Below are 14,834 nucleotides of genomic sequence, written 5' to 3'. Positions count from 1 at the left end.
CTGGCCAGTGGTAGGTTCCAGATCCCATCGCAACCAGTATGCTGCGATGGGGCCAGGAGTTCACCATGTGCACGCATGCTGCACACGCATGCAGACCACCACCCTGCGACGCTCCAGCTGCTTGGCGGAGCATTGCGCAGGCGCTGTACGCTGGGTGTATGTGTGTAAATGCCCCAGTTGGCTCAACTAGAGGTAAGGAGAGTGGGTAGGCCCTCTGCAGCACCGTACTGGAACGGTGCCTGCGGCTCCCAACAGGTACTGGTCTGCCCATACTGGGGCGTACTGGCCGGAACCCACCACTACTTCCGGCAGGCAGTGTGCCAACAGAAGAAGTGGTCCAGCAGCGGGCTTCTTCTGGGTGGGACTGTCACTGCCGCGGGGTGAGTCAATAATTAGAATGCTCCAAAAAGAAGGCCTAGCCATTTTTTTCAGGGGTCAAAAGAAAATAAGACCCGGCCTTTTTGGAGAAACATGGTACTTGCTGATATAAATGGACTGCTGCTAGTTTCCAGACAGATAGTGTAATCACATGTAGTGAGTAACACAAGACAATGAGATTCAGCAATAATAAAGATTTCTTGTTATCAAAGCTTATGCATACCTTCTTCTCATTATGACTGAGTATGAACCTGATTTGTTGGAGAAGATAGCTATGTATTACAGTAGAGAGGTCTGGGCAATGGAATCTTCCAACAGAGCTTGTGTTTTTATTCTTTTCAGAAGTGTCCATCACACATTCCTTTCTATGACACTACAGCTTTTTCTTGATTTGTTAAGCTATTGATTCAAACCTGGCTCATTGCTTATCAGTTACTATGTTCCTATCTCTGTTGTCTGTTGATCAGAACTTTATGAATTGCTTCCTGATTCATGAATTAGTGCACAACTCCAGCATGGACCCAGCTGAAGATCCACTTCTTCCATTCTAGGGAAGTGATAAAATTGTCTCCTTTTCACATTCCCTCACACACATTCCACTATCAGAGGTGCCAGATTGCTCACTGTCACTTTAAGTTCAGGGAAGAATAAAAGTTGCTTCAGCCAAACTTATGCCACTGAGCTTTCCTTTGCTTTCTCTTGCAAAATGTTGAAAGATGGCTGATATTCTCCTCAATCTTGCCATTTCCCTCAGGGCAAATGTCATTTGCATATATGTAGAACATCATTGACAGGTAAGACAAGCAGCCATAGTGAAGTGGCATGGTGTTCCAACCCAGTGAGTAAAGCATTGCTTTGTTTTATGGATCTCTTTGGATGTGCTGATTTGATCAAAGCCCCTTCAAACCAAATGATCTCAATGAAGCTTGACACCGCACAAAATAAAGAACCTTGAATTTGCTTTGCTAGTTAAAAGCTTTTTATATTCTTCAGGCATTGCGTGTCAATTATAATTTGAAAGTAGAACTAAAATTCCAAGCAGGCTAATGCAGCCTTTTATTATCCAGGAATGTTTCTCCCCATGGCTGAGATCCAATATTTTCTCTCCACATTAGAACAATCTAGCTAAGATTTCCAGTACTATTAATTAAAAGTTTCCTTCTTGCTAATTCAGCTTGGTGCTTTATTTCTTCCTGTAAATGAGGTTGGGAGATGAATGATGAATAGCCTATTAATGGTTTATTGACTAGTCCCTCTTAATTGCCACAATGTCTGCTTCTGTTCTCCCAACACTGACATACTGCTTTCTTTGCATTAGTTTTTTTAGTTTTTCTTGTTATTTCTTCCAGCTCAATAGAATATTGGAAAAAATAGATATATGTAACACAGCCCATGCATCTGTGTGTCAGCAGGTAATTCTATTAAAAAAAATCTGAGCAAAAAAGAAAACCAGTTTGATCTAGTGGTTAAGGCACTAGACTAAAAACCTGGAAACTGTGTTCTAGTCCTACCTTAGGCATGAAAGCGGACTGGGTGACTTTCTCTCTCAGCCCAATCTACATTATGAGGTTGTTATGAGGAAAATAGGAGGAGGAAGGAGAAATATACATGTTTGTTGCCTTGAATTATTTATAAGGGTAATAAAGGTGAGGTTTTTTTTTAAAAAATGAATGAAAATAAACTTAAAAATGGGACTAAATTTGATATGGTGGGGGACACTAATAAAAGATCAAGTTCAAATTGGGTAGGATACTGAAGGGTTATGGAGAAATGTATCCCTCTAGGAATGGAAGATGGGCAGAGGCTTGGAGTGCTGCCAACATGTCCTCAAAGTCCTTTTCTTTCCTCCAAAATATATAGAGATAGCTTGAGGGAAGAAAGCAAAAGCACACACATTTGAACCTACCCTGATTAGATGTCACCCCACATATACACACAACCACCTCCCTCTTTCTCTCTGTTTCTCCCCCCTTCTCACTCATTCACACATATAATGGACACATTATTATAAAAAGAGGCATAAATTGTTATATAGAATAAAATATTGATACCTCTATGGCAGGGATCCGGCCTGTGGGGTGCTTAGATCTGGCCCACAGAGCTGACCTGGAAACAATGAGGGACCAGTCCTCAGTGCCTCTGCCAGCAAAAATGGACCTTGGACCCTCCTGAAGCTCTGTTTCCTCTGGCAGAGGGTTGAAGCAGCTTGGGAGTCCATTTTTGCTGGCAGTGTGCTCGGACCACCACAGGCGTCCCCAACACAAATGATGTTGAGCTGGCTGCACCCACCCTGGACACGCTTATCCTAGCCCCCCTGCCGAGGTCAAATACATCCCTGATGTGGCCCTCAATGACATCGAGTTTGATACCCCTGCTCTATGGTGACTTTTGGAAAAGGGTTTAGGAAGTCCTGCTCTACTTGCTTGTCCTACCTTTTATTCTTTTCAACCAATGAAAAATATAAAAGCACACAAATCTTTATTAAGTTGGTTTGTCCACATTAGATAGGCTGGATCTACCTTTTTGTGGTAGACCAGGCCAGGAAACAGGCTTCTAAAGAATGTCTCTACTACATTAGATAGACCATAATAATCAAATATTGTATGTTTTCTTCTCTTCCTTCTTAAATGTACCTCAGGAAATTAAGATTTTTAGCTGCTTTCTAATTTTTCTTCTTTTCTTGGTTCAAAATATATTTTTTGTAACTGTTGCCATTTAGTTTTTTCAAAGGTCATCTCTGTGGCTCTTCACAACCTTGTCAGAAATTATTGGGGTTGGAATAACACAGAAATGGATAACATATGGAAGAACAAAATATCATGAGAATCTTCTGAGAAATAACTAAATGCATGAATATAAGCTAGCTAATACTAGATGAAATGACAATTATTATGTTATATGGTTGGCAATTCAGTTTTTTCCTCAAGAAAATGCCATGGTAGAAGGAGCTGTCATTTGTTACCAGATAATATATTACAACTTTCAGAATCATACAATTGTAATACAGTTTCAATATTATTGTGCTCTTCTACTGCATTACACGGCATTTAATTAGCAATATATTTTTATTCTTACTTAGAGAAAAAAGCCATCTCCAAATCAAATGTATGGCATTATAAAAATATTATTGCCTGGAAACTGGCAGTGTATTTTAGAAGTAAATCTTAGTGGCAATATAAGAATATCATACATCAGCACTGAGATTTGTCATATGTAATCAGAGGGAAATTGAAAATTCAAAGGATTATCATGCTGTTGTCTAAGGATTTGCTAAAAAAAATGTGTTTGAATGCACATAGCTTTCTGGCAAATTACATTAGGGTTCTAAGAATTTTTTCCCATTATTTAAAAGTGAGTTTTATTCTATATTTATATTCTTTATTTGAACACTTGACTACATGGAAAACAAATATATTTCAGGATTTTGTTCAGTCTGCATTTTTAAATAGGCTGACCTAATTCATGTTTTCCAAACTAATTCGCAGACCAGACCCGAATAATTATTTTGAATTATGCATTTTCTCAGTTATTTTTCAATGCAGTTGATAGCTAAACGTACATTCAGTACTACATTTCTTATGAAAAAAGATAAAGAACAATGGTATTGTTTATATGCATTTTCTTCCGTGAGGTTTTATTTTGTTTATCCAGAATTGAAGCAGAATGAATTTATCAGAAAGTTTTTCTCTGGCAAAAATAGAGAAATAAAATAGGAAAGGGGACTTACAATACTCAAGAGACTTACTACTTAAGTATTAATATTCTTAATACCTAAGTATTAAGTACTGCAGGCTAACTCACTGCTCACTCCAGGGGTTTGATTCTGAATGGCTCAAGGTTGATTCAGACTTCCATCCACCAAGGTCGGTAAAATGACAACTCAGATTGTTGTGGACAATATGCTGACTGTAAACTGCTTAGAGAGGTCTGTAAAGCACTATGAAGCAGTATATAAGTCTAAGTGTTATTGCTATTGCTAATAGCTGCTTTGACTTTGTTAGGGACTCATTTAATATGCAATTCTGACATTAAGTATCGAACAGAAATCTTCAGACATTTCAGAGTGACTCTAATAGGGAAGATTTAGAATAATCCTCCCTTTTGATCTGTCATTTGTATAATAGTTCAGAAATGTCAAAAGCAAAAAAATGTACATTAAGCTATTCATCCTTCTCCTTCTCCTTTTCCTTCTCCTTCTCCTTCTCCTCCTCCTCCTCCTCCTCTTCCTCCTCCTCTTCCTCCTCGTCCTTCTTCTTCTTCTTCTTCTTCTTCTTCTTCTTCTTCTTCTTCTTCTTCTTCTTCTTCTTCTTCTTCTTCTTCTTCTTCTCCTTCTCCTTCTCCTTCTCCTTCTTCTTCTTCTTCTTCTTCTGCCATATCCCTCATCATGTTTTTATAGTAATTTTTATTTACAGAAAAAGTAGCTATGGACATGCCTGTAATCTTGAGGAACATCTAGTAAGAAGAAATAATCAGCTGAATCCTTACACATGCTTTTTTCAAAGTAAAAGAGAATAGGGGTACATGCATGCATGCACATGTATGTATATGTATGTCTTTCATCTGACAAAATTAATAAATAAATTAAATAAAAATAATAAATTAAAATTAATAATTAAAGTAACAAAGAAACAAAAAAATTAAAACAAACAAAACATTCAAGGGCAGACTTGATGGGGAATTGGGTCCCCCCCCCCGCCATCCATTTTCTATGTTTCTATATTTCTGTATGTACACATTGGTTTCTGCAGGCAGCTATTGCTGCTGCTTTTGTCAAAATGATGAAAGCAACATTGTGCTGTCCTGCCACAAATTGCACCAAAGTGCATTTTTTTCTGGCAGGTGAGCCAGGGGAAGTATCCCTCTATTAGAGTACCATTAGATATGTGATGTGAAACCTAGTGTCTTTAAAGATAAAATGTTCTAGGCTGCAGACTTTTTGTCCAAGAAGATTTACTTTTAGAAAACTGACAAACCACCATTAGATTAGCTGAGTTAATATGATCTGGAAGAAGAATGAAATGTTATGGAGTTTTCTAGAAAGTTCCATCTGTGGAGATAGGTATTTAACAGATTAACAAAGTTGGAAGGGACCTTGTAGGTCATCTAGTCTAATCCCCTGCTGTAATACCTTGTTATAAATTCTTCTCTCTAGAGCAGGGGTGTCAAACCTGATTTCATTGAGGGCTGCATCAGGGTTGTGTTTGACCTTCTGGGGGCCAGGTGGGTTTGGACAGTGTTCAGAAGGGTGACAGAGGGAACAGGACTGAGAAAACATGGATCTAATGCAACTTGGTTTATTAATGTAACAAGTAACAACAACAGCAGTTCTGAACTGGCAACCACGCGCCACCTGTTTGACAGCTCTTTTATACCCCAGCTGTCAAACGGGCAGCCAATGAACTGTCTTTATTTTCCCACTTCGGCTGACACGCCTCCAGCCAATCACCATGGCTTGCAGCATCACATTTTTGGAGCCTGGGTATAACACCCCTTTCTCCCCGGATGGAGCATGCGTAGTCCTGGAGATATGCTGGCCGCCTGCGCACTCTCCCAGATCTTCGCAGAGCGGGTGGATCAGGACTTCGGCCGGGCTTCGGTTAGTGACAGGGCAGGGCATAGTGTGTTACGAGAGAAGGTATTTGGCTACCTGTTCTGTCCAATTGAGGGGACCTAGTCTGGCTAAAGCTTCTTTTACAGATCTAAGCGTCCATTCAGCCATGTCATTACTGGTGCATGGCAGATGCCATGGCTCACTAAGAACATCTGAAAGTGGGCTGAAGTAAATTTTTGGTCATTATCGGAGACAATGGTATCAGGAAGTCCATGGGTGGTGAAAAGGCTTCGCAAAACCCGGACCACAGCCTCAGAAGTGGTTGATGCCATGATAGCCACCTCTACCCATGGCATCCACCATGATTAAGAATGTGCGACCCAGGAAAGGGCCAGCGAAATCCATGTGGATTCGTGACCATGGGCCCCTGAGGGTCTCCCACTCCCTCATGGGGGCTAAAGGGAAAGCGGGCCATGAGAGTTGGCATTGCTGGCAGGCAGCAACCCAGTCAGTAATTTCCTGGTCAAGTTGTGGCCATCACACATAGCTCCTGGCTAAAGCATTCATCCTGACGATGCCAGGATGGCCGCCATGAAGGCAAGTCAGGATGCGGTGCCGTAACTGTGGGGGAACAATAACCCAGTTCCCCCATAACAGACTGCCTCTTTGCACTGAGAGTTCCAGTTGCCTCATAGCAAAAGGACGGAACTCCCCTGGCAGAGGCCCTTGTGGTCATCTCCTTTTTACCAAAACTTGGGACAAGGTGCTATCTTTAGCAGAATAGGCTGCAATGTCAGTGGCAGAGAGGAGGATTGGAAGGTCCTCCACAAGCATGACAGAACTAGAGGGGGCGGGGTCAGTGATTGGCAAGGGGAGGGGGCAGCGACTAAGAGCGTCAGCATGCCCCAAATCTTTGCCAGGCTAATAGACAAGGCGGTAAGTGTAGGCAGCTAGAAATTCTGGCCAGCGGGACATTCTAGGAGAGGGAATCAAAGGAGTTTGCTTATCACCAGCCCACAATCCCAACAAAGGTTTGTGGTCAGAGACAAACTCAAAATAGTGACTGTATAAATAATCATGGAAGCGCTTTACGCCAGCCACTAGGGCCAGGGCCTTCTTATCAATGTGGCCATAATTATGTTCTGTAGAGGACAATGTGCGAGAGTAATAGGCAAGAGGTACTTCAGACCCATTGGGCAGCCTATGGCTAAGCACAGCTTCAGTGCCATATGGAGAAGCATCACATGCGAGGACAAGAGGCAGGTAGTCGCTATACTGAACTAATACAGAATTAGTCGTTAACAAGGACTTGACAGCTGCGAAAGTGCAGGCTTCTGCCTTGCCCCATTTCTAGGCTGCTTTCTTGTTGAGGAGCCGGTGGAGAGGCTCAGCAACCAAAGCTTTATGTGGCAAGAAAGCAGCGTAGAAATTTAGAAGACCTAAAAAAGATTGGAGCTCCATTTTATTTTTAGGGGTAGGGGCGTGATGGAAGGCCTCTAATTTAGATGGGGTGGGGTGGATGCCAGACCTATCTACAAGGTACCCCATAAATTCTACTTGTGGGACCCCAATTTTGCATTTAGATTTTTTTAAGCGCAACCCAACATTGTGGAATCTGGTGAGGACAATGCGTAAGGTGGCAATGAGTGCATGCTGGTCACTAGCGCTGACTGCACATCATCAAAATAGGGAACAATCCCAGGGATCCCTTGGAGCAGGTGCTCCATCAGACTTTGAAAGATTCCTGGGGCTATACTAACCCCAAACTGCAGGCGGTGACAGTGGAAGGCTCCCCTGTGGGTAATGATTGTCTGTGCATCTGCAGTGGCATTGTACACAGGGAGCTGCTGATCTGCCTGTGCTAGGTTGAGCTTTGCAAAAATGGACCCCTGTCCCAGGGAATGAAGCAGATGTTGTACAACTGGGACAGGGTAAGAGTTAGCGTGCAATGCTCTGTTCAACGTTACCTTGTAATCAGCATACACCCTTATAAACCTATCTGGCTTAATTGGGATAAAGATTGGCATTTCCCAATGCGCATGATCCACAGGTTCTAACACCATCTGGCTAATAAATTTATCCAATTCCGCATCCAGCTTAGAAAGGATAATGGAACCCTTCTAGGCTTAGGGCGAATTGGAGCTACCTGGTGATCTAAATTAAAAAATATTAAGGTGCCTTGAAGTTGTAAGATTGGAGGTTTTTTTTTTTACCCCCCTCAGTTAAAGCGGCATTTGAACTATCTCTTGATCTCAGAAGGGAGTGAGAGAGTAAAACGTTGAATTACCCACTTGTACTAACTATGAGAAAGATTTACATCACAATTGCAAGAAGTGATTCCTGAGCTGTTTTAAAAGCCTTATGGAAACTTTGAATGCTTTGCTCCCTGGTTCTCTGTGAGAGGCGGAGCCAAGATGGCTCACTTCCTTCTTCTTCTTCACTCTAATAAATGAAACTAGCCTTTTGAAACTACCTTTGAAGAAATTTCTGGCTTTATATTACTATTACCTCCCGAAGGACTTCTGGAGCCTCCCCTGTTTTGTGGTCTTTCTGGATTTGGATTATTTGATTTTCTTCTTCTGGCTTGGAACTGTAACTAAGGATTAACATTCACTTCTGGGCTTGTCTGCCTCCTCGGCATCACCCAGCTGCACATTCCACAGATGCCATTTCTTTTGTAAAAGACTTACACTTATCTCTGAACTTAACAAATGGGGCCTAGAAAACCACCGCCGGGTAAGGCAGCTTCGGCACCCATCTCCTCTACATCCAGCCCAACGACCCAACAGACAAAAACTTTATCATTCTTACAACAAGAAGTGGCTGGAGAGAGTACAAAGGACTTATCAGTTGCCCAAATGTTTCAGGCTATTATGAAGGGACAGGAAGAACTGAAAAAAGAACTGACAGATTTTAAAGAGCAGCTCAGAGATGCACAGCAGCAAACAACAGAAAATAAACAGAGGGTTGGAGTACTGGAGGAGGACATGGTTGGGCTGAGGGAGGAGGTGAAGGCAACTCAGAAGGGGAATAGAGAACTGGAAAATTTAATGGTAAAGATGGAACTTGAAAGAATGTCCCTTTTTCTCAGATTCCAGAACCTACCGGAGACAGAAGATGAAGACCTTAAGGATATTATGTGTACAATCTTAGCAGAATACATTAAGAGAGATAAAGAACAGTTGTAGTGGGATATGGACCTGGTTTATAGAGTCAATTCAGAATATGCCAGAACACATAATGTTCCAAGGGAAGTCCATGTTAAATTTCTTAGGAAGACCACGAGGGATGAGGTTTTGGGAGCCCAAAGGGGGGGACCACTAAAATATAAAGATAAATAAATTGCCATTCTTAAACAAATTCTGAAAAAAATAAGAGAAAAGAGGAGGAAGTATTCCTCCTTATCAAAGAAATTATATAATTAAGGAATATGGTTTAGATGGTTATTGCCAGAAGGAATGTTGATTTTCTGGGAGGAAAATAGAATTAGAATTAATTCAGTTGTGGAGGCAGAGGCCTTCATGAAAAAACACAGTTCCCTCCTAGAGGATGAAACTATAAGAGGTAGTGAAAAAGGTGATAATATACAAGGTATGAGGGAGGGGCTGCGGCTCCACCAGGGGACAAGGGGGACGGAACAATACTGAAAAGACTCAGGTCACAAAAATAAATGTATTTGAAATATTATTGTTAATTGTTGATATATTAGAAAGTGGTAAAAGAGATGATTGAACATATGGTTGATACAATGTGTAATAAGATGCTGTTTTTACTTATCTTTTATCTTTTGTTTTTCTTTCTATAAAAGTTGTGAGATTTTAGGAGATTTCTACTTACAGCATGATGTAGCTGCCAAAAATTTTTGTATATCCACCTACCCTTCCCTATAAATGTTTAAAAACCAATAAAATTCATTAAAAAAATATTAAGGTGCCTGTATATTTACCTAAACCATCTTTGAACACATCTGCGAACTCGGTGGTTAATCTTCAGCTGCTGTGGCATAGATGCCAATGATGTCAAGCCCCAATGCCTGGAACCAGTTGAGACCCAGCAATGTAGGGAGGGGTCTTGGACCACAATGAGCGGAAGGCGACCAGTGAAACACTTGGTGGCTACCTTAAAGAGGCCGCTACCTAGGATAGGGATTGACTGTCCTTGATAGTCGCGCAGACGGACGCACAAGGAGAGAGATGTTTCTTAGCTATGGAGGGCACTAAATACTTTAAAGTGCTCCAAGAAATGAGGAGCGCGAAGACCCAATGTCCATCTCCATCTGACAGGGTGCTCCTTCAAGGTGGACACTGAGGAAAAAATTTTTGCGGTTTTTTTCCTTAGCTTGATTGATAGACAGCTCTAAGTCATCACTATCATTAGAGATAGCATAACAGTCCTCCCTCAGCCTGGTTGGATGTCTGGACAGCTTTGCACTAGCTGGCTTACTTGGTTGGCGCTCTGGCACAGGAGATGGAGCCTGACAGACCTTGGCTAGGTGGCCTTTTCGCCCACAATGGCGGCACACAAAAGCTTTAAACCTGCATGTTTCTCTGGCATGATTGTTTCCGCAGCCAGCACACAAGGTGGAGGGGGCGTCCCTATGCCTGGTACGCCTCTTGACAGGGGTTGTTTGCAGACGCCTGACATTATCTTCCTTCTCTGAGATATAATCCCCCTCTTCCTCATCATCGTGATGGACAGCGGCCCCTCGCGCGGTGGCGGAAGGGGAATTTTGATATCTTTGGATTTCTACAGATGATTTCTTGGCCATCTCAGAAGCCCTTGCTTCATCCAAGGTGGTTTTGAGAGTCAGCTACAGACGACGCTGTAGTTTCAGATCACTGACTCCACAAACCAATTGATCTAGTAAGTTCTCTTCTAGGTCAGTGAAATCACAAAAGAGGGCAGCTGACCGGGGGGTGGCTATGTACTGGTTAATTGACTCTCCCTCTAACTGAAATCTCTTCCTGAAAGTGCATCTTCGGGCGATTTTGGATGGAGCGGGGGCATAGTGTGCCCTCAGTTTCTCAATTAAGACATCCCATGGGACAGAATGTACAGGCTGAGGGACGCAAAGTGCCCTGGCTGTTCCGAACAACTCTGGTCCGCAGGCACTTAGGAAACACGATCTTTTTTGTCTGCCAGACCACCCGGTAAGATTGTGAGCTTCTAGGAAGCATTCAAATCGCTCCACAAAAGCTTCCGAAGATTCTGTTGCTGGACAGAAAGCTGCGAACGAGGCTAAGGTGGCCATCCTGAAAAGGACAACGACTCAGGTTACCTCAGGAGAGAAAGAAAAAAAACCAAACTTTTTTCGTTCCTTCTTCACAGCGTTCCGTTCGAACGCATTAGCTCTTTCTGATTCAGTGACTCAGCCGATCAGTTGCTCAACCTGATATCCCACCTTCATCGCCAGTGTTCTGAAGGGTGATGAAGGGAACAGGACTGAGGCAACATGGATCTAACACAACTTGGTTTATTAATGTAACAAATAACAAACAACAACAGCTCTGAACTGGCAACTGCACACTGCTCGTTTGACAGCTCTTTTATACCCCAGTTGTCAAATGGGCAGCCAATGAACTGTCTTTATTTTCTTGCTCCGGCTAACATGCCTCTAGCCAATCACCACGGCTTGCGGCATCACGTCTTCGGAGCCTGGACAGAACAGACATAATAGCCATGGCCAGCTCAACATCACTTATGTTGGGGCGCCTGTGGTGGCCTGAGTGCTCTGCCAGTGAAAATGGGCTCCTGAGATCTGTTTTCAGCTGCGACAGCTTCCTGCAACCCTCTGCCAGCAAAAATGGAGCTTGGGATGGCTGTGGGTGGCCCTCCCAAGCTCCGTTTTCACTGTCAGAGGCACCACAGGCCCTGTTTCCCGGGCGGCCCCACAGGCCAGATCTAAGCACCCTGTGGGCCGGATCTGGCCCTTGTGCCTTGAGTTTGACACCCCTACTCTAGAGGCACATGTAAACACTTTCATTTGGATGGAACTCAATTTCAACTGACTCAATATTATTTTTCAGCACTTCTATAATATCACTTGTTATTGATTCAAAGCTACATTATTAGCAGGTTGATATCACTTTGCTCCTAATGGTATCCAATTCAGCATTCCAGAGATCAGAGAAAGTATGGGAGGAGACTTTTACAATACCTTTCGATTGAAGCAAAACTTCAACTTAATGGAGTAAATGAAGAGAGAAGTACTATTTCCAAATATCAATTAATTTTTTACATCATTTGTGCTCATTTACATTAGTTACGTAAGATGCAAATCACCCCAAATGATGTAATTTGTGTAATGATGCTATTATGCAAATGGAATAAATGGCTGCAAATGCAATAAAAATAATGTAAAATTAATGTAAATTTAATTGCCTCATTTAGACTACCTTGGATGAAATGGATGTCTATTGTTTCAGGAAGGTGTCCAGGCAGAAATTGTATCCATTGCTCCTGAGGTCCACTAAATAGAAGTGGACTAAATCGAAGTTTCACTACATTGTGGTTGCTAAAAGTACAGAAACCAAATGCTTCTGAATGAGATTAATCTCCATCAGGACTGGTTTCTGAGATGTCATGTCCAAAGGTGAGATCCAGATTTTCCAACTGCGGGGAAACTTTTTTGAGCTGAACTCATTTGAAACTTGCTTATCACTAATAGGATTATAAATAACATTAAAGCTCTACATTCAGATTAACCCAGCACATTTCCAGACTTCAGGGTAGAGAGACGGATAGAAGCTGAAGAAGCAATTATGATTATGCTCCATTTTGGTCTTTTCAAAGACATTTTGTTAGCTACTGTGAAAATCTGTAAAAATGGATAAGATATTTTTTCTCCTAAAAGTTTGTTTCCATAGAAATACATGGACCGCTTATACAGAAGTTGTACTGAAAAATGTAGAAAAGGTCAAGTTCCAACATACAAAGATTTTTTTCCCCAAAAAATATTTAAAAAGCTCTGACTGCTTAAATTTGGGGAAGGGGGTGGGTTGGAGAAAGGTGACTGACAGACCTGTTGGCTCATTACCAAAATCACCTCTATTGGAAATGATGCAATATTGGTTGCTTGTGAAATATTGTTTTAAAAAGATAAAATGTCAGGAGTAAGTTGAGCATGTTGTCCCTATTATGAATGTAATATGGATGTTGGCAAGTGATATCCCACATGTTGTAATTGGGACTTGTTCAGTATGGAATGAATATGTGGGATTGTTACAACATAATATATGAATTACCGTACATGCAGTAGCCATACAGCATATAAAATTAATAAACCCATGTCTCTTTTTCTCTCACTTTCCCAGCAACCTGCCTAAAGAAATTCCAACTGAAGAGTAAGAGATACAAACAATAAATTAAGTTGGACAGGTGCAATTTACAAAGATAATACATCTAAATGGTCAGCTACTCATTTCAATATCAGTGAACTCCTCGTACAACCCGGGTTTAGTTTGGCTACAATAATGTTTGAAACTGAAAAGCCAGAAAATCCACTGACTCTCTGAATTGCTTTAGAATCTCTCAAAGTGACTCAAAGGCATTTGAGTGGAGTAGAGGCCTTGAAAAGATTTGATTTGAAGGGCAAATTAGACTGAATCTCCTTAAGATCAATTTACCTATTTGAAACTTCTCACAGTCCTCCTAGTGAACTTTTTAAAGTTAGCTAAGTTTCAGAAGTTAAATGTCATTTGACTCTCATAAAAAAGCAAATTTTCCCTTTCAAAGGTAATTGATTACAACCATTTTCTCTTTTATTATTTGAAGTGAAATCTTTCAGTGCTGCAGGAAATATCTCAAGTAATCACCTTATTTAATGAGTGTATTCTTATTATTTCATTGTTGTTACATAAAAGCACAATCAGATATTTCTTCTCCCACACGGAGATCACATCAAAGCTGAGTACCCAATTTAAATTCAGCATTTTTTAAAGCCTCATATACACAACACAGGTGCTAATGTTCATTTATATTACCAGGAAAGTATTTACTTGGATTTTGGTGATTAATTTCCAGTCTCCTCTTTCACTGCTATGTTTAAGCATAAAATATGTCACAAATTTAATCCTGCTTCAGTGTGCTGGCTTTAATTTCAGAGCCATTAATGTCATGGGAATCAGCTATCTGAAAGATTTCTTTCACCCATGCAATCTATCTTAATAGTGTCTACTATTAGTAAAATTTAGAGCTTTTCTCTGCTGCAGCTTTAAACTGCTTATTCCCATGAGTAAAACATCTAGAAGTGGTGTTACTTCAAGAAATCTATAAATCTACAGATTTTAACATTCTAATAGGAGAATATTCATACTATGAAATTAAATACAGCACGTGAAATAGATGCTCTGCTTTATCTGGAACAAAGAGAAAGAAGGACTAGGGGAGACATGATAGCAGTGTTCCAATATCTCAGGGGTTGCCACAAAGAAGAGGGAGTCAAACTATTCTCCAAGGCACCTGAGGGTAGAACAAGAAGCAATGGGTGGAAATTAATCAAGGAGAGAAGCAACTTAGAACTGAGGAGAAATTTCCTGACAGTTAGAACAATTAATCAGTGGAACAGCTTGCCTCCAGAAGTTGTGAATGCCCCAACACTGGGAGTCTTTAAGAAGATGTTGGATCGCTATTTGTCTGAAACGGTATAGGATTTCCTGCCTAGGCAGGGGTTTGGACTAGAAGACCTCCAAGGTCCCTTCCAACTCTACTATTGTATTGTATTGTATTGTATTGTATTGTAAATCAAAATACAAATTTTGATGCATAGCAGGAAAAGATGGGTAGACATGACTTACCTGGTAGTGGTAGAGATGATGTCAAGAAATGTTTCATTGGCCCAGTTCGGCAGAGCACTTTCCTGTACAATCACTGCTAAATTGTTCCTCCTTTTTTTTTTGTGGAGGGG

At 41.2% G+C, this 14,834-nt stretch overlaps 1 long non-coding RNA gene across 1 annotated transcript; it reads left to right on the top strand.

The window, feature by feature from the left end:
* Positions 1-1,036: 1,036 nt before the first annotated feature.
* Positions 1,037-14,287, top strand: LOC309387913. The gene is made up of 3 exons (XR_014174689.1): positions 1,037-1,172; positions 12,355-12,521; positions 13,243-14,287. It is a non-coding gene; the product is annotated as an uncharacterized lncRNA (long non-coding RNA).
* The last annotated feature ends 547 nt before the right edge of the window (positions 14,288-14,834 follow it).

This window comes from Natrix helvetica, assembly GCF_964273705.1.
Source record: "Natrix helvetica genome assembly, chromosome: 2".
Taxonomy (NCBI): Eukaryota; Metazoa; Chordata; class Lepidosauria; order Squamata; family Natricidae; genus Natrix; species Natrix helvetica.
Note: the sequence above shows the minus strand (reverse complement) of the source record. Positions and strands in the feature narration are given on the sequence as shown.